Source organism: Telmatherina bonti, assembly GCF_933228915.1.
Source record: "Telmatherina bonti genome assembly, chromosome: 11".
NCBI classification, from domain to species: Eukaryota; Metazoa; Chordata; class Actinopteri; order Atheriniformes; family Telmatherinidae; genus Telmatherina; species Telmatherina bonti.
The window spans coordinates 37,672,553-37,695,634 of NC_136629.1; positions in this window are offsets into that span (position 1 = coordinate 37,672,553).

Below are 23,082 nucleotides of genomic sequence, written 5' to 3' on the forward strand. Positions count from 1 at the left end.
TTTTTTTAAAATTCAAAACTAATTTATTTTGATCAAACCAAAGCTTTATTTTGAGTTCTTCATTTATGAAATGAGAAGGAAGGTGGAGAAAAGATAGAAAGAAATGGTTCTTCTTCCAAACGGAGACACCAGAGAACCGGCTACGCCCGTTCGGAAACAGAAAACATCCCACAGCCTTTACGGGAAAAAAAACAGCAACAAGGAGAGATGAAAGAGGAAAAATGTTATTTGCTCTTATTATCAGCATTATGACCAGAAAATTAAAAACAGTTTGGTAACCAGAGATGTATAAAGCAGAAGTAAAAATAAAGTGGAAGTCCTGCCATGTCTTTGGATCTACCTGTGCATTTAGAACCGGTGTTTCCACGAACAGGTTCGTCTACCTGCAGTGGAGCTGAGGTCATTACATTCACCTGGTTTAGTGGCTGGTTGGAAGAGCTGCTGGACACAACTTCTACTTTCTACACCTCTGTTAACACAAACTAGTCAAGTACAGGCGTGTCCTAAAGACTAGTTAACTACCTAACTACGCAACATCAAATCTGAGAGAAAACTATGATTTCAGTGTTAAATGGTAAGTGGACTTGTACTTCTATAGCGCTTTCCTAGTCTACAGACCACTCAAAGCGCTTTACACTACTTGTCACATTCACCCATTCACACACACACTCATTCTACACACTCCTACCCCGGCACATCAGGGGGCAGTTTTGGGGTTCAGTGTCTTGCCCTAGGACACTTTGGCATTTCAGGGGAAGCCTGGAATCGATCCCTCAACTTACCCGTTGAAGGACAACTGCTCTTCCTCCTGAGCTACAGCCGCCCCCAATGGTCAGATATTTCATGCAGTTTCTGCCACATGAACCTTTCCAGGAAAACCACATCTGCAAACGTGTTTTTGGAACATTTTTATGTGATTCACATGGATTGTTTGCAATAAATTGTGTCAGAACCTTGTTTACACACGTGATCCACATGTCATGTAAGGGAAAGATGATGCACTGATGTCGTTCAGATCTCCACATTCCCTCATCAGTAACTGTGGATCACCGTCTACCAGTCCAGAGATCCGAGACGCTGTCCTTGTAGACCAGGTCCTTTAACTCGGAGTAACAAAGTTCTGCAGGTTTTCAACACACCTGACCCAGAAATGGATCCACCAGCCAATTACTGATCTGCACACAATTAATTTAAAGGGTTCCTATTCTGGTATTTGGAGTTTTCTGAGCTTTCTACAGTGTTAGTGTTGAATCCTCATCAGACATGTGAACGACACTGGTTTTTATCACCTAAACGCATGTTTGAGTTTGACTTTGAATTCCAGCACGCTCTCCGTTCGGTTTCCACGGCGACGAAAAATGCGTTGTTTTAGAGAGTTTTTTCTACTAGGAAATCCTTGTGACGTCCCGGGGGATAAGGTTCGGTGACTGGTTACCTTCTACTGGTTAACAAGGGCATGTACAAATACATCAGGCGGGTGGAAAACGTGGGATAAAGTTATTTCCAACGATGGCTGGTGAGTTTACCAAAGAGAGACATCCTGCTGCATTCGTTGCTGTGGGTTGCTGTTTTCCACTTCGTTTTCAGGCTCTGATTCAGGTTCCAACATGTAGGGCTGGATGCTATGTGTTGACATTGTAGTTTGTTTTTTTATTGATTCATATTAGCCTAATCCTTCTGTTTATGAGACGTTACAATGACGGTGAAAGCAGGTGCGGTGCGCGCTCCCGATGTAGTGCAGTGGCGGGAGGCGGGGCTTAATGCGGAAGAGTCTCAATCCACTCGTTTTGCCCGCAGGCTGATCTGACAGCCTACGGAGAGGGTCGGTCTGAAGTAAATAAAGCCATTTGTGACAATAACTCCATCAATCCCAGCCCTTCTGGTCTCAGAAATAAAAATAAATTAGCCTGAAATACACATAATAGTTCCACTTTAAGTCAGGTGTGTTGGAGCAGAGTCACATTGAAAACCTGCAGAAAGAAGTAAAGTCCTTGGAACCAGCGAGATGCTGCATCAAACCAAACAGTTGCTGGATCTGCCTGCTGGAATGTGGCAGAATCCCTGAAAATGTTTCCATTCATACAATAACCAGCTTGTGGCGTTTGGGAATCTCTGACCTCCATCACAAAGTCCAGTCCGATCCGATCCGATCCGGTCCGATCCGATCCGACTGGACCACACCAACGCTTTGAGTTATAAATCCCTGTTAATATCTGACATCTTCCACAGCGTCTCCTGCAGGATCAGAGATGACTGGATTACTGGCAGTGAGCTGAAGAAACAGACGTGACAGAACGACAACGCTGACTAATAACGTGCACGGAAACTTTCCTCACAGCAAGGCGACCAAACATTTGATCACAAGCTGACCTGTCAGAGATGAGACTGTTTAATATCTGAATCACGCCTTCCAGCTCATCATGTCGTGTATGACCAAACGAAACTACTTTCCTCACTAAATCTGTTTTTGATGCTCTCTGTCAAAAAACAATGAGTGGGTGGAATATCCATTCCAAAAAGCTTAGAGGTACTTCAAGATGCATGATCGAATTTCTGCTCATGTAGAGCTCTGTAAACATATTTGCTGGTATCGCCACAGGTTTGATGTCTCCTTCCCACTTCCACGACAGAATTAACTGCCCGTTTCAGCGTGGTTCGGCATCTTTAAAACTCTTTCAATCTGTTCTCCTCCTTTCCTCGTCTGCCCTCCTCGCTGATGGTTCTAAATGAGCCATCGCAGTAGCAGCAAATCATTAGGAGAGAGCGAGGAAGGTCAAGATTATAAAGATGAGGAACAATTATAAACCCACAGAGACAGCACAGCCCTGGAAAAGGTTAGTGTACTCGCTCTGAAACAAAGACATGAGGGGGAAGTACTTTCAAAGTGTTTTTAATGGCGTCTGCCTTCAGAAGTACCAGTGGGAGGGATAACACACACAAAAAAAACAGGTAAACAACAACATGTAGCCGACACAACCACACAGCATAACCAGAGTGATTATGAGTATTGCTAAAATTAATGGCAGATTTTTGGCACTATGAACTACAGGAAGAAGAAAACTGCGATGGCCTGGCGAGCTGTCCAGGGTGTACCCTGCCTGTCGCCCAAAGACTGCTGGGATAGGCTCCAGCTTCCCCGCGACCCTTCATTGGATTAAGCGGTTAGGAAAATGATTGAATGAATGAACGAACACACACACACACACACTCACTATCTTTAACTACATCTTTTACTGTACTACTACAGGTATCTGGTACCACTGCTGAAAGATTATCTTTAAAATAAAAATTAAATGGGAAAATAGCTGAGCTTGCTAAAAAAGTACCTTGCTAATAAGTTAATTGTGATAGTTTGTTTATTAAAAGATTTAATTTACCGTATTTTTTGCGGATTATAAGGTGCAATATCTACAATCTTTTAATAGCTTGTCTATTTTTATACATAAGACACACCGAGTTATAGACAAAGAATAAACGACGAAGTCTAGAACACCACGACGTGCAGCGGAGTGTCCGCAAAGTGCATTATAACAGTCCAATGCACTGTTTCTGAAATACCCCTGGGGGTACCTCAAGGCATTCTAGGGGGTAATGTTTTGAAAACTTAGATGTTTTTATGTTTTCTTTAAAACATCCTTAAACAAAATAATATGAATATTATATAAACATTTAATATATTTTATCCAATGTAAGTATTCATTCATAAACTGAATTTACATTTAAATTTACACCATTTCATTCCTCCCCAAATCCCACACTCCGATGTGAATTGAACCCCATCCGTTATGAGCCGAAGCACATTCATCAGTCACTGTTGTCTTTCAATGCAAACAATGGAGTCTTGTTTGAAGCGTCGTAGCGATTTTCATTGTTTTGCTTGATTAAAAGTTTAATAAACCAAACACAAGTTTTTTCTTTACCCAAAATACTTTGCTGTGGTTAGGGGGTACATGGCTGTGTTGCAAAAAGGTTGAGAACCGCTGGTCTATTGCATGGATCCAAATTGTTGTTTAATCTGCTTTTACCATTTTATAACAAATGTTTATTTCTTTTTTACTAAACTTGCTAAATATGCTAAAATACAGGAATTTATGTTGGCCTTAATGTACTTTTTATGCGAAACAACCATTGTCAAGCTACAGCGCGTTTCTCTTATTCACCTGTCACAAGCCAGCTGATCTGAATCAGTTGATTAACACGTTGCTATGGTGACATCCGCAATGGAGGGATACAACAGTGATGTAACTTGCCAATCTAAATGTACGTACAAACAAAAATTATGCAACCAGGTGGCATTAGAATCATCACTGACCATGGTATTTACCATGGCGCGTATGCCATGGTCAACTGGCGCGCATGTTGATAAAAAGATTCTTCTGATCAAAAACCACCTTGATGTTCTGGGCTTGTCTGTTCAAACAAGCCTCCGAAACCTTGGGGTTGTTTTCCACCGTGCTATGTCGCTGGAAGGCCATTCCTGACAACTGACAAAAAAAAATATTAATTAAAAACTATTTCTAAAGTCTAAAAAAAAACAAAAAAAAAAAACTCCAACTTTGAATTGATCATTCATGCTTTCATTTCATCTGAAACTGATCATTGTAATTCCATCTTTACTTGTCTCAAAGAGGACGACTTTAAATAGACTTCAGTGTCTCCAAAAACTGCTGTTAGACTTCTGACAGGTGCACCTAAAACATCCCATAATACCCCTATTTTATCCATCTTTCATTTTCCACCAGTCAAAATTCATATTGACTTTAAAACTTTAGCGTCTCTCAGTCTGGGTCAGACAGCGACACAACCATGGGGAAGACTGCTGACCTGACAGATGTCCAGAAGACCATCATTGACCCTCCACAAGGACGGAAAGCCATAAAGGTCATTTCTAAAGAAGCTGCTTGTTCAGAGAGCTGGATCCAAACATATTAATGGAAAGCTGAGTGGAAGGAAAAGGTGCACCAGCAGAAGGCAGAACCGCAGCCTGGAGAGGATCATCAAGCAACATCCATTCAGGAATCTGGGACGCTTTACAAGGAGTGGACTGAAGCTGGACTCATCAAGAGGCGCTATGCACAGACGGATCCTAGACATGGACTACAGATGTCCCATTCCTCGTGTCGAGCCTCTCCTGAGACAACGACAGAAGCATCTCACCCGGACTAGGGTGGAAAAGGACTGGTTCTCAGATGGAAGCAGATTCTGCATTTCATTTGGAAACCAAGGTCCCAGAGTCTGGAGGAAGAGTAGAGAGACATTTCTGTTTAAAATATCCTTCTTTCATTGATCTTATGTAATATTCTAATTTTCTGAGACACGACATTTTGGGTTTTCATTATATATTAGCAACAATTATCAACATTTCAAGAATAATGTTTGAAATCTTTTACTCTATGTTTAATGATACTATATCATATCTGGGTTTCACATTCTGAAATGAGTGACAAAAAATATGGAACTTTTTCATAATAATCTAATTTTCTCAGACTGAATCTTAAGAAGCAGTTGAAGTATATTTTAGTTAGAAAAGTTTTTGGTTGATGCTTTAGTTGCTTTTCTGTTTTAAGATCTTTTATTTTATTCATTTTATGTGGAGAGCTTTATCATTTCTGTCTGTGAAAGGCGCTCTATAATACATTTTACTTGACTAATACAGTTTGCAGTGAACTCGTCAGCATTGTCCTGTTTATTTCCTCCAACTGTGACAACAAACATCTGGATCAGTTTGCAAACCTCTGTTGAGTGTTTCTATAAATAAAGCTAATGGGGTTTAAAACTTGGCTAGGGTCCATTGTTACCTAAAGGCTAAAAATAGTGACTTAGTCACCATGACAACGATGAAAATAACATACTGTTTGGTCTGTGTATAAAACCCAAACCTATTTTATTATGCTTTGGAGTCAAATACACTAACATGCATTTGGGATGTTTTGGCTGAACACGGAAATGCAACATTTCACCTGTTGATGCGAAACGCTTCCTCCTGAAACTGGCAATATGTTACGTTTTCCAGTTTCTGGGAAAACAGCTGTTACTAAGAACATTTAACACTGTTAGAGTATCAGAAGAACATTTTCCCCTAAATGACCAAAACGACGTAAACCAGCTGGTTTTATGTCGAAGGATGAAGGAAAACAAAATACGGTAAAAAAAATAGCCACGCTATTGGAACGTGGACTCTGTAGATGACTCCTTCAACAAGCCATTCTAGTGTGTTTGGTGTTTGGTGGTAAAATGTTGCACAAAGACAGTTGGTTGCATGTTTTTAGAATTTACAGGCTTGTTAAATGGTTACCCAACACCTAACTTCTTCTGTTCAGTTTTACTGAAACTCAACCAATAATTTCACAGCATTCCTACGCCTCGGCGTAACCCAAAATTCTGCATTAGTCGGACTTTTACCCTTAAAAACCCCCTAAATACCCGCTTAATCACTTAATAGCTATCTAAATACACGTATTATACATCATATTATTGAAATAACAGTGCAGGTAATTAAAATAGATATTTCAATTAAAATAAAAATAAATATACACGCTCTGAGGCGTCACGTGTCATGAGAGCTTATACGGAACTTGGTAACTTCGAAACTTGCTCTATTTTTTTTTAATTACATTTATTTAATGAGTGCTGTAAAGTTGAAACGAAGTAGATCGAGAACCTAAAGACCGCCTTGTACTTCATTCTTCATATTCATTTGCTCACCTTCCCCTGGTGTCCTCTTATCAGTCCCATCCTTTGCATTTCCACCATGAAACCTGTAGAAAGCATACAGCCAGTGTGATTTCCTCGGGCACGCTCTGCACGTTTTCTATCACAAGTGATAGAAGAACTTTTAATATGCGCTTACAGAGATGTGAAAGTTCAAACAAACGTAGTCTGGGTTCAGTTGTGTCCAGCTTTAGGGAAGCATTGCTCATGTAGAGGAATACTGATCACTCTGTGACCATAAAGTGGCCTGAAGCGTCCTGTAATGCATGAGTTTTCCCAACTTCATGAACTTCAAGAAAAACCCCATACAATAAAGAGATTCCATCATTTTCTTACCTAAATATTAACCTTTATTATTTGTTAGTGATAAAAATAGAAGCCATACGTTTGTTGGCCAACATTGGCATAAATAAACAAACAGCCACTGATTCTGTAGATAATCTATTCAGTGTTTAGATCTGTCTCCTCATCAATTAAATGTAAAATCACCCTTCTGATCTTTGAATCTGTTGCTTGTCTGCTCTCCTCCTCCTTCTTTCTCTGTTTATTTCCTCAGCATATTTCTTCCTTTAACTTTTATCTGTCATCATCTGTTCCAGTCTTTTAGCCACCAATTGTTCCGTCTCTCATATGTTTTTGGGTTTGTCTTCGGGCGCCATGCTATATTTCCCTGGGCATTCATTCACAAGATTTTCTCCCGTTGGTAAGCTGGCCCTGCAGTAGAATTAATTGCATCAAATACAGATAACAGAGACAAGGGGAAGGGAGGGGAAACAATGATTGCATTTGGCGTCAGCTAGATAAATAGCTTCAACTGACAACAAACACCAGCTCTAATATCCTTCCAGCTTACTTTTCTGTCCCTTCTGCCTGTTGTATTTGCCGGTCTGGTTTTCTGTGTCTCAACTTTGAAGATATTAGTTTTCACTTCTTTTTCTTCCATTTTCCTTTCTACTAACATCAACTAATGAAGTTATTTGCTCGGAGCGGTGGTCCCGAGAAATAGAAAAAAATAAAAAAAATCACTTCCGTTGTGGCTTAATTGTGTTGTGTTGTGGCTTTTGTTTTGCTGTGACACTTCAGGGCCACCGTATATTTGTTTCCTGCTTCGAGCATTACCATTAAGCTCTACGTTTCCACCCACATCTGTGTATGTTACTAAAACATTCTATTTTAAAATGTTTGTAGGAGCTAACAAATGTTTTTGATGTTTTCTTATTATCTAAATACATATGATAAGCTATTTACCCGCTAAAGCCTGATATATTAAGGATTTGTGAATAAATCCTAAATAAATTTAAAATTATAAGTAAATTATTTTAAGTCTTTATTTGGCGCTTCAACAACCTTTATTACCATGTGATATGTCAGAATTACTGTAATACGTGTCCAACATGAGCCAGAACACAAACATCACGTCATGTTTAACAGAGTTTGAACAAAGTTTTTACCATAAAGTCATGTAAAAAGTCTAAAAGTGTATATAATGTATTAAAAGTAGTATTTCTAACAAGACTTATTCACACCAGTTATGTATGCTTTGTAAAAGATAATTTCTAGGAAATATTGAGCAAATGTTTCCAGATGTTTTGCCAGTGACACCTCTGTATGGTCAGAAAGATGACATTACAGTGACTAGAAATCCACAGAAAACATTCAGTTCTTTTTGTTTTGACCGTTTTTAGTTAAATCATTTTCATGGATTGCAATACGATTACTTGAAGCTGTTTGTTTTATTGTTTACTTGTTTTTCATCAATTATTAGTGAAACTTATTACAATCTGTTTAACAAACAAATGAAGTTTTTATCATGTCTGTCTATGAAACACTTGCAGCGAATGCAACACAAACAGTTTGCCGACAGTGAGTCAGGCTTTTTACTGCAACATATAGCACGTTTTATATGCAGTCTTTTACTTCAGCTATAAATACCGCTAAATGTCTGCTTGCCAGGAGACCCATAATTCAGATAAGCAATTCAAACAACACACAACGCACACTGTACATTGTGCATGGTATAACTATAATCATTCTTATCTTTCTCAGTGAAACACCTGCTGAGCGTTGCTGTTTTCTCAGTGGCCTTTCAACACCACTCATAATCCAGCAGCGTTCCTTCAGGACCGGATCATAGCTAAACCATTAACATTTGTGAAAATCTCACCCTTGTGCACGAAAGATATAGAGACAATAAGATGGTCGCTATTATTGTTCCCTTCAGATATACATAACAGAGCATTAAAAAACCAATCCATGTGAATTCACGGATACTGCCTGAGGGCATGCTGGAGTTTTTCTGTTGCACAAAACAAATCTGCCTAACAGGAGATTGTTACAAAAGTAAACAGCATTACTTAATGGTGGTTCTGTAACCGCGAGGCACTGAGCACCAGAAGAAGATGAAATGTGGTATCTAATGGATGGAGTTTTGCTTCAAAATGAAAAAATTAAAAAAAAATCTGCAAGCTACATTTTCCACTGGTGATGAATTTTTCTTGAAACTGTTCTGTCAGGTCATTACTGAGTGTTTGAAGACTGATTAATAACCATTCATACGTTGGAAGAAGAAAAAAGACTGAACTGAGATTAAGTTTAATTTAAATGTTAATCATGTTTATTTTTGCTTGGTTTTATTCTTACTGTGAATAAAGACTTTTGAGCATTCTGCCTCATGCTTGCATTTGTGAAATCACATCACTTCCACAAACAAAAAGCTTCATTTTGAATATTCATGTAGAAATATTAATCCTGGCTAAACCTAATTTGCAAACTTGAAGAAAACAGCTGGTGGGAAAAAAAAGGATCTAAACCAGCAAATACATAAGAAAAAAGGAAAAATGTTGACATATTTAACAGATTCTTCGATCATAAACAGCATTGGAGCTTAATGTTCACACACGGCGTGACCAGCGGTTGGAAGGACCGGATCAGAGGGGTCGTGGATGAAGACAGCCGTCTCTGATCCGCCTCTTGGTTCTTCCAGTATGTGATCATCTGCAGAGGAAGCACATGACTAGATCTCTTTAAAGTAGCTCAAATCTTCAGGCGCATGCACATGTCTGATGGCGTGTCGTCACCCACATCGTTTCCCTTATTCCACTGCGAACGCCATAAATGCACGAGTTCTGCTGTCACACTCGGCGTTTCGGTTAATTAGCCACTAGGAGAGTTGCAAACGAGCAGCAACATGCTTGATTAAAGAGGTATTTTGACAATGAGAGTATCTTCAAAGGGAGCTGCACTTTAAGCATTAGCAGAATAATTAATACTCATCTGGAGTAAAAGATCCTGCGGACCAACGCAGCGAGGTTCCACACAAATACCGTCCACACAGAAATGCACCGCACCCTGATAAGTCTGCAGGAACATCCGTTAGCAAACACAACCAACGCTACGCTACTCTTCTTTCATAAACACATTTAACTGGTAATTTCCCAGTTGACACTGGATTTAGAATATGTATATACCTACATACATACATACAGGGTGAAATGATTAGTACTTATATAGCACTTTGGTTGTATTTGGAGTCTATTTCATCTGTATGTTTTAAGGGTCTTAATTGTTGAAATCTAACAGGCTGTACTTATGAAGAATGTTTTATTTTAGGTTGTTTCAGTTCTACAAAGCATTTTGTCCAAAAATACTGACACTTCTAGTCCTGGTTTTCTATAGAATGAGAGACCACTTAACATACTGGTGCTGTGTAGAGGTGCAGTTTCTTTCCTAAAAACACTGAAACAAAGCCATGCTGGACATCCAACCGCCAACCTTCTGGAGGTTGGCCACACTGCCTGCTGAGCTACCGATCCCCAATCAAATCAACTCACCATTTCCACCACCGCCGCTTTGCCAGAACCTACAGACAATGATCAATGAGTGAGGAGCATCTGTGCAGAGCAAATCAAAAATCCCAGCCTGCCAAAGAATCCATAGCAGAAAACGTTAAATGAGTTCAGATCAAAGCTTCTATGGGAAGACCAAAAGGCTGCCTGCGTGCGTCACACACGCTAGATTCACATAAAAATAACTAATAAACTCATCACATCAGAAGCCGCCGCTCTTCAACAACCCACGGTGACGGCGTTCCTGCTAGCACGTCTCTCATGTGACAAAGACGTTTCTCCATAACAGACTGCCGAGGTGGCTCAGCGGGCGTTGTTGGCTCAGAGTTACAACCTGAAAATAGATTTACACATTTACCAATGATCATTTAGAGATGGATGGAAAATAGGACCGCGCTGGAAACCAGTGAACAAAGTCTGCATGCCCCAACCACATGGTTCCACATGCTGAAACTAAAAACAAGAGCTTGTGTTGCCCAATCAGAGATGCAAAATGGCTAAAAGGACAAACATTTCTTCAATATGCTTTGAAGTCATAAGTCAACGAGCAAAAGCCGCAAAAGCAGCGTCAATAAAACTCGTAATAAACTCCAGACGCAAACAGTGCAAAAGGTATTTACCCGTAAAACGTCATACGGCCATAGTTCCCCCAGATGGAAGGAGATCACTGCTGCCGTTGCCTAGCAACACCTGATACATAACTGATGACTGACACAACGTTACAGGTTTATATGGTTATTTATATCGTTATGGGGATATAAAATGAGCGACATCTAGAGATATGAGATTTTGGTCACATCGCCCAGTCCTACTTCCATCTGGATATCAAACACAGGAATATGTCTGCCAGCCATAATATCCATTTCAGCACCTTCCTGTCCTGCTTTTCGCCTCTTTTAGCTGCATGTTGCCGCACGTCTGGCAAGTTGCCCCGAGCTCTTTGGTTACATAACAGGAGACGTGATGCAAGAAGGTTTGCACCCACCGAGCCTCATCTCTTGTTTACAGGGACAGTCACAGCTACAGTTTAGCATTTAAGACCCAAACATCCTGTGATTACAGGATTTCTCCAGTATCTCCGGCTGGAGCTCTCCTCCCATCCTCCGGCTTTAACACCACATAAAACAAGAAGCAGGACTTTAGAAGAAAATCACACTTAGCTGTACTCTACGTATCATGTATGGTTTTTTCAGTGCAGTTGAAAGTGACAGCAAAGGAGAGCAAGGATGACGAGCAAGGTCACAAGCGGAGCTCCAACCTATTACTGCTGGAGTGTGTGTCTGAGCCCCGTGAGAAGCCTGAATGCCTCCAGGTAGATGAATAGATTTCTCTGGTTGTTGAAGGAGCACGGTTTGCACTGGAGTCATCTGGGGTTAGAGTTTTCTCTCCAGGAGACAGACAAAAACATCAGCGCCTCCCACACAGTCTACCACAACATCTTCAACTGTCAGCTCCCTGCTCTCCATCTGCCAACTTGTCTCTGCTATCATGTTTTGGATAAACAAGATTTTTTTTCCCGGTCAGAATGCAGTTTTGCAGCTGATGCAATTAAATAAGCGACAGAGTGTTTCTCAGTTCATCAGAATCTGCACGAGAGCAGATGCCACCCCAGAAATACCACCGAGATGACCTTTACTCCTCAGCGCCGCCCCCCGAGGACTCCATGTGATCTTCCACAACTTACCCAGCTGTCATTTCATTGTCAGTTTGTTTGCTGACACCGACCCTCTGTCAGTTTCTGTCAAATAAAAAATACTAAAACAGTGTAAACTCTCAGTTTAAAGAGAAATGACTCCTGACTTTTTTTTTTTTTTTTTTTTTTTTTTTTACACCATACATTTAAACATTTTAAGACTGATAAAACATTATAAATAGATGCGTATGATTTCCTCAGTTCTTGCCTTTGCATGGCCCTGCTGTTTGGGCTTTTACGGTCCTGTTTGCAGACAAACACACCGCTGGTGCTCAGAAGTAAGAACCTGCAGGTAAAGCTAACTCTGACAAGCTAGCTACTTTAAAAAGCAAATTAAACAATAAAAAGTGGCACATAACATCTTTTTAAATTAGCATGAACACTGTTTGTGCCTTCAAAGTGAGAACTGTCAACTGAGCAGAAATATGCAGCGATGTTTAAACAGATGCTTACAGATACCATAAGTGTGAAGGAATTTTTTCATCCTCATCAGGTGGAACACACACAGACAAAGTTAGTGTAGTGATGTCAACACGTTTTGTTTTCTGTATGAACAATCTCGGCTTCGCTTGCTATCTATCATCCATCCATCATCCTCTTCTGCTTATCTGAGACGGGTCTTGGAAGCAACGGGCCCAGGAGGAAAGCCCAGACATCTCTGTCATCTGTAACACTCTCCATCTGCTCTTGGGGGAACCTGAGGTGTTTCCAGGACAGAAGAGATATTAAATCCCTCCAGAGATTCTTGGACCAGCCCTGAAAACTCCTCCCAGCTGGACGTGACCAAAGAAATTCTGGAGGCAGGTGACGAGGAGTCATCCATATCAGATGGCAGAACCACCTCAGTGTGGAGGAGCGTCGAGCTTCCCCTGGATGCCCAGTTCTTCTGCTTATGCATCCTACGAGGGCTGCAGTCCAACAGGATTGTCCTGTTGTCTCTTCTTCAACTCACTTGACTCAAATTAACCCTGATGGAGACTTGAACACTGGCAGTGGTGGGAAGGAAGTGAGTCCAGGCCTCTGCAGAGACTGGAGCCTAAATCCAGCACAGTCCACCACTTGGTCATACTACCAGACTATGTGTCAGTGGCTGAACAGACCCCGTGGTTCAGGTAGGGTGCAAGACAGATGCAGATTTAGCAGCGAGGGCATTGCTAGGAACTTGCAAAAGTTCTATAAAAACATCCATTTTTTTCACCGCTTAGTCCAGTTCAAGGTCCCAGAAATCATTGGGCAAGAGGCCGGGTACATCACCAGTCCATCACAGGACCAACGCAGAGTCACAAACAACCACTAACACTCCAATTAACCTAACATGCATGTGTTGGGACGGTGGGAAGAAGCCTGGAGAGAACCCACTCTTACAAAGGAAACTCCTCCCCCCAGCCGAGGCGCCAACCAGCGACCTTTCTGCTGTGAGGCTGCAGTGCTAACCACCTCTAACGTGTCTTTAATGTAAATCTTACAGTTCTATGGTCCGGCTTTGTGCTACTGGTTCTGTGGTGCAACCAGGAGAGAACCAGGAGAGAACCAGGAGAGAACCAGGAGAGATCCAGGAGAGAACCTGCAGAGAACCAGGAGAAAACCTGGAGAGAACCAGGAGAGAACCTGGAGAGATCCAGGAGAGAACCTGGAGAGAACCAGGAGAAAACCTGGAGAGAACCAGGAGAGAACCAGGAGAGATCCAGGAGAGAACCAGGAGAGAACCTGGAGAGATCCAGGAGAGAACCTGGAGAGAACCAGGAGAAAACCTGGAGAGAACCTGGAGAGAACCAGGAGAAAACCTGGAGAGAACCTGGAGAGAACCAGGAGAGAACCAGGAGAGAACCAGGAGAGAACCTGGAGAGAACCAGGAGAGAACCTGGAGAGAACCAGGAGAGAACCTGGAGAGATCCAGGAGAGATCCAGGAGAGAACCTGGAGAGAACCAGGAGAGAACCTGGAGAGAACCAGGAGAAAACCTGGAGAGAACCTGGAGAGATCCAGGAGAGAACCTGCAGAGAACCAGGAGAAAACCTGGAGAGAACCAGGAGAGAACCTGGAGAGATCCAGGAGAGATCCAGGAGAGAACCTGGAGAGAACCAGGAGAGAACCAGGAGAGAACCAGGACAGAACCTGGAGAGAACCAGGAGAGAACCTGGAGAGAACCTGAAGAGAACCTGAAGAGAACCAGGAGAGAACCAGGAGAGATCCAGGAGAGAACCAGGAGAGAACCTGGAGAGAACCAGGAGAGAACCTGGAGAGAACCTGGAGAGAACCAGGAGAGAACCTGAAGAGAACCAGGAGAGAACCAGGAGAGAACCAGGAGAGAACCTGGAGAGAACCAGGAGAGAACCAGGAGAGAACCAGGAGAGAACCAGGAGAAAACCTGGAGAGAACCAGGAGAGAACCTGGAGAGAACCTGGAGAGATCCAGGAGAGAACCTGGAGAGAACCAGGAGAAAACCTGGAGAGAACCTGGAGAGAACCAGGAGAAAACCTGGAGAGAACCTGGAGAGAACCAGGAGAGAACCAGGAGAGAACCAGGAGAGAACCTGGAGAGAACCAGGAGAGAACCTGGAGAGAACCAGGAGAGATCCAGGAGAGAACCTGGAGAGAACCAGGAGAGAACCTGGAGAGAACCTGGAGAGAACCAGGAGAAAACCTGGAGAGAACCTGGAGAGATCCAGGAGAGAACCTGCAGAGAACCAGGAGAAAACCTGGAGAGAACCAGGAGAGAACCTGGAGAGATCCAGGAGAGATCCAGGAGAGATCCAGGAGAGAACCTGGAGAGAACCAGGAGAGAACCAGGAGAGAACCAGGACAGAACCTGGAGAGAACCAGGAGAGAACCTGGAGAGAACCTGAAGAGAACCTGAAGAGAACCAGGAGAGAACCAGGAGAGATCCAGGAGAGAACCAGGAGAGAACCTGGAGAGAACCAGGAGAGAACCAGGAGAGAACCTGGAGAGAACCAGGAGAGAACCTGAAGAGAACCAGGAGAGAACCAGGAGAGAACCAGGAGAGAACCTGGAGAGAACCAGGAGAGAACCTGGAGAGAACCAGGAGAGATCCAGGAGAGATCCAGGAGAGAACCTGCAGAGAACCAGGAGAAAACCTGGAGAGAACCAGGAGAGAACCTGGAGAGATCCAGGAGAGAACCTGGAGAGAACCTGGAGAGAACCAGGAGAGAACCTGGAGAGATCCAGGAGAGAACCAGGAGAGAACCAGGAGAGAACCTGGAGAGATCCAGGAGAGATCCTGGAGAGAACCTGGAGAGAATCTGGAGAGAACCTGGAGAGAACCAGGAGAGAACCAGGAGAGATCCAGGAGAGAACCTGGAGAGAACCAGGAGAGAACCTGGAGAGAACCTGGAGAGATCCAGGAGAGAACCTGGAGAGAACCTGGAGAGATCCAGGAGAGAACCAGGAGAAAACCTGGAGAGAACCAGGAGAAAACCTGGAGAGAACCAGGAGAGAACCAGGAGAGAACCTGGAGAGATCCAGGAGAGAACCTGGAGAGAACCAGGAGAAAACCTGGAGAGAACCTGGAGAGAACCAGGAGAAAACCTGGAGAGAACCTGGAGAGAACCAGGAGAAAACCTGGAGAGAACCTGGAGAGAACCAGGAGAGAACCTGGAGAGAACCTGGAGAGATCCAGGAGAGAACCTGGAGAGAACCAGGAGAAAACCTGGAGAGAACCTGGAGAGAACCTGGAGAGATCCAGGAGAGAACCTGGAGAGAACTAGGAGAAAACCTGGAGAGAACCTGGAGAGAACCAGGAGAAAACCTGGAGAGATCCAGGAGAGAACCAGGAGAGAACCTGGAGAGAACCTGGAGAAAACCTGGAGAGAACCAGGAGAAAACCTGGAGAGAACCAGGAGAAAACCTGGAGAGAACCAGGAGAGAACCAGGAGAAAACCTGGAGAGAACCTGGAGAGAACCAGGAGAGAACCTGGAGAGAACCAGGAGAGAACCAGGAGAGAACCAGGAGAAAACCTGGAGAGAACCTGGAGAGAACCAGGAGAAAACCTGGAGAGAACCTGGAGAAAACCTGGAGAGAACCTGGAGAAAACCTGGAGAGAACCAGGAGAGAACCTGGAGAGAACCAGGAGAGAACCAGGAGAGAACCAGGAGAGAACCAGGAGAAAACCTGGAGAGAACCAGGAGAGAACCAGGAGAGAACCAGGAGAGAACCTGGAGAGAACCAGGAGAGAACCAGGAGAGAACCAGGAGAGAACCAGGAGAAAACCTGGAGAGAACCTGGAGAGAACCAGGAGAAAACCTGGAGAGAACCTGGAGAAAACCTGGAGAGAACCTGGAGAAAACCTGGAGAGAACCAGGAGAGAACCCACACATATATGGCAGAACATACAACATACAAACAGAAAGGCCACTGATGAAACCGGTCCTAAGCCGAGACTCAGACCAGCGACCAATCTGTGAAAACTGTGAAATTATCAGTGTGTGTGTGTGTGTGTGTGTGTGTGTGTGTCTTACACTTCACATGGACAACTCTAATAAGCTTGAGAATCAATATTTTCTCTCTTTTCATCCATCAGTCCATCCATCTGTATGTCAATCCCTCCACCTGTACATCCATCTCTCCATCCCTCCACCTGTACGTCCATCTCTCCATCCCTCCACCTGTACGTCCATCTCTCCATCCCTCCACCTGTACGTCCATCTCTCCATCCCTCCACCTGTACGTCCATCTCTCCATCCCTCCACCTGTACGTCCATCTCTCCATCCCTCCACCTGTACATCCATCTCTCCATCCCTCCACCTGTACATCCATCTCTCCATCCCTCCACCTGTCCGTCCATCTCTCCATCCCTCCACCTGTCCGTCCATCTCTCCATCCCTCCACCTGTACATCCATCTCTCCACCTGTACATCCATCTCTCCATCCCTCCACCTGTACATCCATCTCTCCATCCCTCCACCTGTACATCCATCTCTCCATCCCTCCACCTGTACATCCATCTCTCCATCCCTCCACCTGTACGTCCATCTCTCCATCCCTCCACCTGTACGTCCATCTCTCCACCTGTACATCCATCTCTCCATCCCTCCACCTGTACATCCATCTCTCCATCCCTCCACCTGTACATCCATCTCTCCATCCCTCCACCTGTCCGTCCATCTCTCCATCCCTCCACCTGTACATCCATCTCTCCATCCCTCCACCTGTACATCCATCTCTCCATCCCTCCACCTGTACGTCCATCTCTCCATCCCTCCACCTGTACGTCCATCTCTCCATCCCTCCACCTGTCCGTCCATCTCTCCATCCCTCCACCTGTCCGTCCATCTCTCCATCCCTCCACCTGTCCGTCCATCTCTCCATCCCTCCACCTGTACATCCATCTCTCCATCCCTCCACCTGTCCGTCCATCTCTCCATCCCTCCACCTGTCCGTCCATCTCTCCATCCCTCCACCTGTCCGTCCATCTCTCCATCCCTCCACCTGTACGTCCATCTCTCCATCCCTCCACCTGTACGTCCATCTCTCCATCCCTCCACCTGTCCGTCCATCTCTCCATCCCTCCACCTGTCCGTCCATCTCTCCATCCCTCCACCTGTCCGTCCATCTCTCCATCCCTCCACCTGTCCGTCCATCTCTCCATCCCTCCACCTGTCCGTCCATCTCTCCATCCCTCCACCTGTACATCCATCTCTCCATCCCTCCACCTGTCCATCCATCTCTCCATCCCTCCACCTGTCCATCCATCTCTCCATCCCTCCACCTGTCCTTCCATCTGTCCGTCCATCTCTTCATCCCTATGTCCATCCCTCCATCTGTCTGTCCATCTCTCCATCCCTCCACCTGTCCGTCCATCTCTCCATCCCTCCACCTGTCCATCCATCTCTCCATCCCTCCACCTGTACATCCATCCCTCCACCTGTCCATCCATCTCTCCATCCCTCCACCTGTCCTTCCAACTGTCCGTCCATCTCTTCATCCCTATGTCCATCCCTCCATCTGTCTGTCCATACTTCCATCTGTCTCTCCATCCCTCCACCTGTCTGTCCATCTCTCCATCCCTACGTCTATCCCTCCATCTGTATGTCCATCCCTCCATCTGTCCCTCCATCTGTATGTCCATCCCTCCATCTGTCCGTCCATCCCTCCATCCATCCTTTTGAATGCAGGGCTTTGGGGTCTTCTAGACAATCTTTGATGTAATTTCGTGTCATTTTCAGGAATAATTCTCAGAGTTGAGAATTTCTGGAATTTGACTCTTTTCTCAAACTAAATTAAAGCTCTTTGTCGCTATTTTCAGGTCCAAGAATCCCTCCTACTCCCCCAGATGTTTAAGAGACCTCCACCACCTCCTCTTCCTCCACACTAATCAGATCTCCTGAAAAATGGACGCCCATTCTGATTACATAGGTGTGCAGATAGCAAGGAGTTTTCAGGGTCTGATGCTTGAAATGAAACCTCCTCTGAAATATGTTATTGTTCTTCGTCTTGACTTCCAGTCTCTAAGTCCGTTTAGCTCCAGTAGGGTTGGTTCTGAATGAGGTTGACTGTTATTAATGACACAGCTGCAGAAACATGAATTTATGGATCAATTCAACTGACTGCTTGCACCATAGTTAGCCAGCTAGCTAGTTCCTGCTATCACCTTGCTGACTGTTACTGTGGCAACAGTGCCATCACTGTAATTATTCAGATGCTGCATCATCTCATTTTACTGCACAATCTAAATTAATACTTATAATTTCTTAAAACTTAACAGGACAACACATTTACACTTTATTATTTAACTGACATTTTAAAATGATTTTCAGGATACAGAGGTTACTGTTTAACACTTAATTCAGGTTTTTTTGTGTTTGAAATAGAATAAATTAAATCATGGGAATAGTTTGAAAGTTTGTGGCTGCTGTTACTTCAGCTGACCACTAGGTGTCACCAGTGTGGTCCGACCATAGACTGTATATGAAAGATGGACAGAGCTTCCGTTGGTTAAAAGTGAAGCCGATGTGGAAGTGCATAAAACTGCAGTTCCCCCTTCATCCACTAGGGGCTGCAAAACAGAACAAATCCCCATAGACTCCCATGTTAAAAAGACCAACTTCACAGCATAAATAAACATGTTTACAGCAGAAATAAACATGTTTACAGCAGGAACAAACATTTTTACAGCAGGAATAAACATGTTTACATCAGGAATAAACATGTTTACAGCAGGAATAAACATGTTTACAGCCTGGTACGAAAATCCATTATAGGTTTAATAGGTCAGGTTTACCTTCATGACAACTGTGGGGGGAGTGAATTTTTTTCTAACTTGCTCATTTCAAGTAAAGCCCGCTTACCACCGTTAGCTAGTTAGCTTCTGTTAGCTTCTGTTATCTCCGGGTTAGCTCGGTTAGCTCTTAGCTACAGGTAGCTCGGAGTTCGCTCGATGTCAATCATCCACCATGACGCTCACAGCCCCCCTCTCAGCTCAACCTCTTTGCCCATATTTGTATTTTCCGGGCGAGACGACACGCATGCCCCTGCCAAGATGGTGATGGTAGGAACCGCCCAGCGAGCTTCAATTCAGCTCTTCAGAAATCTACGGGTGGCGTCACGGAGGCTCCGCCCATCTTTTCATTTACAGTCTATGGCAGGGGTGCCCAAGTCCAGTCCTCAAAATCTCCCATCCTGCAACCTTATCCAGCACAGCTGAGTCAAATCGCTGAATTCCTCTTCTGCATGTCATTCAGCTCTGCAGAGGCCTGCTAACGAGCCACTTATTTGATTCAGGTGTGTTGAAGAAGGGTTGCACCTAAAAACAGCAGGACTGTAGATCTCGAGGACCGGACTTGGGCACCCCTTGTCTATGGGTCTGAATGAGGATTTGAAGCTTCAAATCTTTTATGAAACAATTTGGAAAAAGTTACAAAGGCTTCATCTGCACTTCTCCACCATATACTTAGATTATTTTGCACATATGTGCACAGAAAAACCAAACACACTCAAAACAGAAGTAAGAAAATAAAAACTATTTAAATGCACATGTTCATTTGAGCCGACTCTACACAAACGTGCACTCACATGTGTGTACCCCACGATGATGAGCATGTTGTTTTTATAATTCCATTGCTGAAGAGTGGACTGCAGTAACAGAAATCCCCCCAGACACACTAGTTCTCTCTCCATGTTAGACAATATCACATTGACTTGCAATTATTTCCTGAAAACTTTTTTAAACCAAAACCAGAAACTTAACTTGATCTGATCTCATTTTAACTTTATAATCTAACAATTTAATCATTTAATTAATGAGAGCTTAATTTGATCCCATTGAAGGAAAGCTGCTCTGCATAAAATGACTCCATTACAGTTTAATACCCCCACAGAATAAATAATGAAAGTAGACAAACACACTCACGTACACACACTTTGACTTAAATTGACTTCTACCATAAAGCTCATGCTAGCTGCTAACTCCCTCCCAACGATCCTGCAGTCATTTCCATTTCCATAACCAGCATGGAGCCAAATTGCTAATAAAGTTAGCATGCTGACAGTCAGTATTCACTGTGTGTGTTAATGCCCCATTCTGAGCAGTTCTATGGAAGGGCTAGGCCTGTCCATGTTGGTTTACCCCATTAGAAGATAATAGTTTTAGTTGGGTTTGTGCAGTCCATTCAGAATCCTGCTGAGAACATTGATTTTAGTGTTTGCTGCTCTCACTGTGCATGTTTTTGTGTTGTTCTACTGCATAATGCATTTCAGGAGGTGCATTGTGGAGCAGTGAAAGGTGTTTCATCTGTAAGACTAAAAAGAGAAGATTTGGCTTTTGCTTGCATTTAAAAATCTTCTTTCAGAGAGGAAAAAGCTCGGCTAAGATTTACCTCCTCAGAAAGGAACAGCCTGTTTAGAATTACCATGAATCTTTAACCAGATCATTTACTTAACAGCTGAGGAAATCACTCAGGAGGCATGTTTGTAAAATTCTGATCCAAATGAAAAATCATTTGAGTTTATTTCAGAATAAACTGAAATTTTGCAAGATGAATCAGAAGACAATGACACAAGACCTATTCATCACTTTATTAGATCCACCTTGCAAGTACCGTGTTGAACCCATTTGACTTCAGAACTGCCTTGATGGTAAAGATTTAACAAGGTGGAAAAGTTTTCTGAGATTTTTCTCCACATTGACATGAAGCATCACACAGTTACTGCACATCATAATCCACCTCATCTCCGGTTCCACCTCATCACCATGAGAATCTCCCGTTCCACCTCATCATGATCAGAATCTCTCGTTCCACATCATCAACATGAGAATCTCCGGTTCCACTTCATCATGATTAGAATCTCTCGTTCCACTTCATGATGAGAATCTCTCATTCCACCTCATCATGAGAATCTCCTGTTCCACCTCATCATGATGAGAATCTCTCGTTCCACCTCATGATGAGAATCTCCCATTCCACCTCATCACCATGAGAATCTCCCGTTCCACCTCATCAACATGAGAATCTCCCGTTCCACTTCATGATGAGAATCTCTCGTTCCACATCATAAACATGAGAATCTCCCGTTCCACCTCATCATGATGAGAATCTCCCGTTCCACCTCATCATGATGAGAATCTCCCGTTCCACCTCATCATGATGAGAATCTCCCGTTCCACCTCATCATGATGAGAATCTCCCGTTCCACCTCATCATGATGAGAATCTCCCGTTCCACCTCATCACCATGAGAATCTCCCGTTCCACCTCATCACCATGAGAATCTCCCGTTCCACTTCATCATGATGAGAATCTCCCGTTCCACCTCATCACCATGAGAATCTCCCGTTCCACCACATCATAATGAGAATTTCCTGTTCCACATCATCAACATGAGAATCTCCAGTTCCATCTCATCACCATGAGAATCTCCCGTTCCACCTCATGATGAGAATCTCCCGTTCCACCTCATCAACATGAGAATCTCCCGTTCCACCTCATCACCATGAGAATCTCCCGTTCCACCTCATCACCATGAGAATCTCCCGTTCCACCTCATCACCATGAGAATCTCCCGTTCCACCTCATCATGATGAGAATCTCCTGTTCCACCACATCATGATAAGAATCTCACGTTCCACCTCTTCATCATGATGAGAATCTCCCGTTCCACCTCATCATGATAAGAATCTCACGTTTCACCTCTTCATCATGATGAGAATCTCCCGTTTCACCTCATCAACATGAGAATCTCCCGTTCCATCTCATCACCATGAGAATCTCCCGTTCCACCTCATCACCATGAGAATCTCCCGTTCCACTTCATCATGATGAGAATGTCCCATTCCACCTCATCACCATGAGAATCTCCCGTTCCACCTCATCACCATGAGAATCTCCCGTTCCACCTCATCATGATGAGAATCTCCCGTTTCACCACATCATGATGAGAATCTCCCGTTCCACCTCATCATGATGAGAATCTCACGTTCCACCTCTTCATCATGATGAGAATCTCCCGTTCCACCTCATCACCATGAGAATCTCCCGTTCCACCTCATCAGAATGTTTATCTCCCATTCCACCTCATCACCATGAGAATTTCCCGTTCCACCTCATCACCATGAGACTCTCCCGTTCCACTTCATCATGATGAGATTCTCCCGTTCCACCTCATCATGATGAGAATCTCCCGTTTCACCACATCATGATGAGAATATCCCGTTCCACCTCATCACCATGAGAATCTCCCGTTCCACCACATCACCATGAGAATCTCCCGTTCCACCACATCATAATGAGAATTTCCCGTTCCACCTCATCACCATGAGAATCTCCCATTCCACCACATCACCATGAGAATCTCCCGTTCCACCACATCATAATGAGAATTT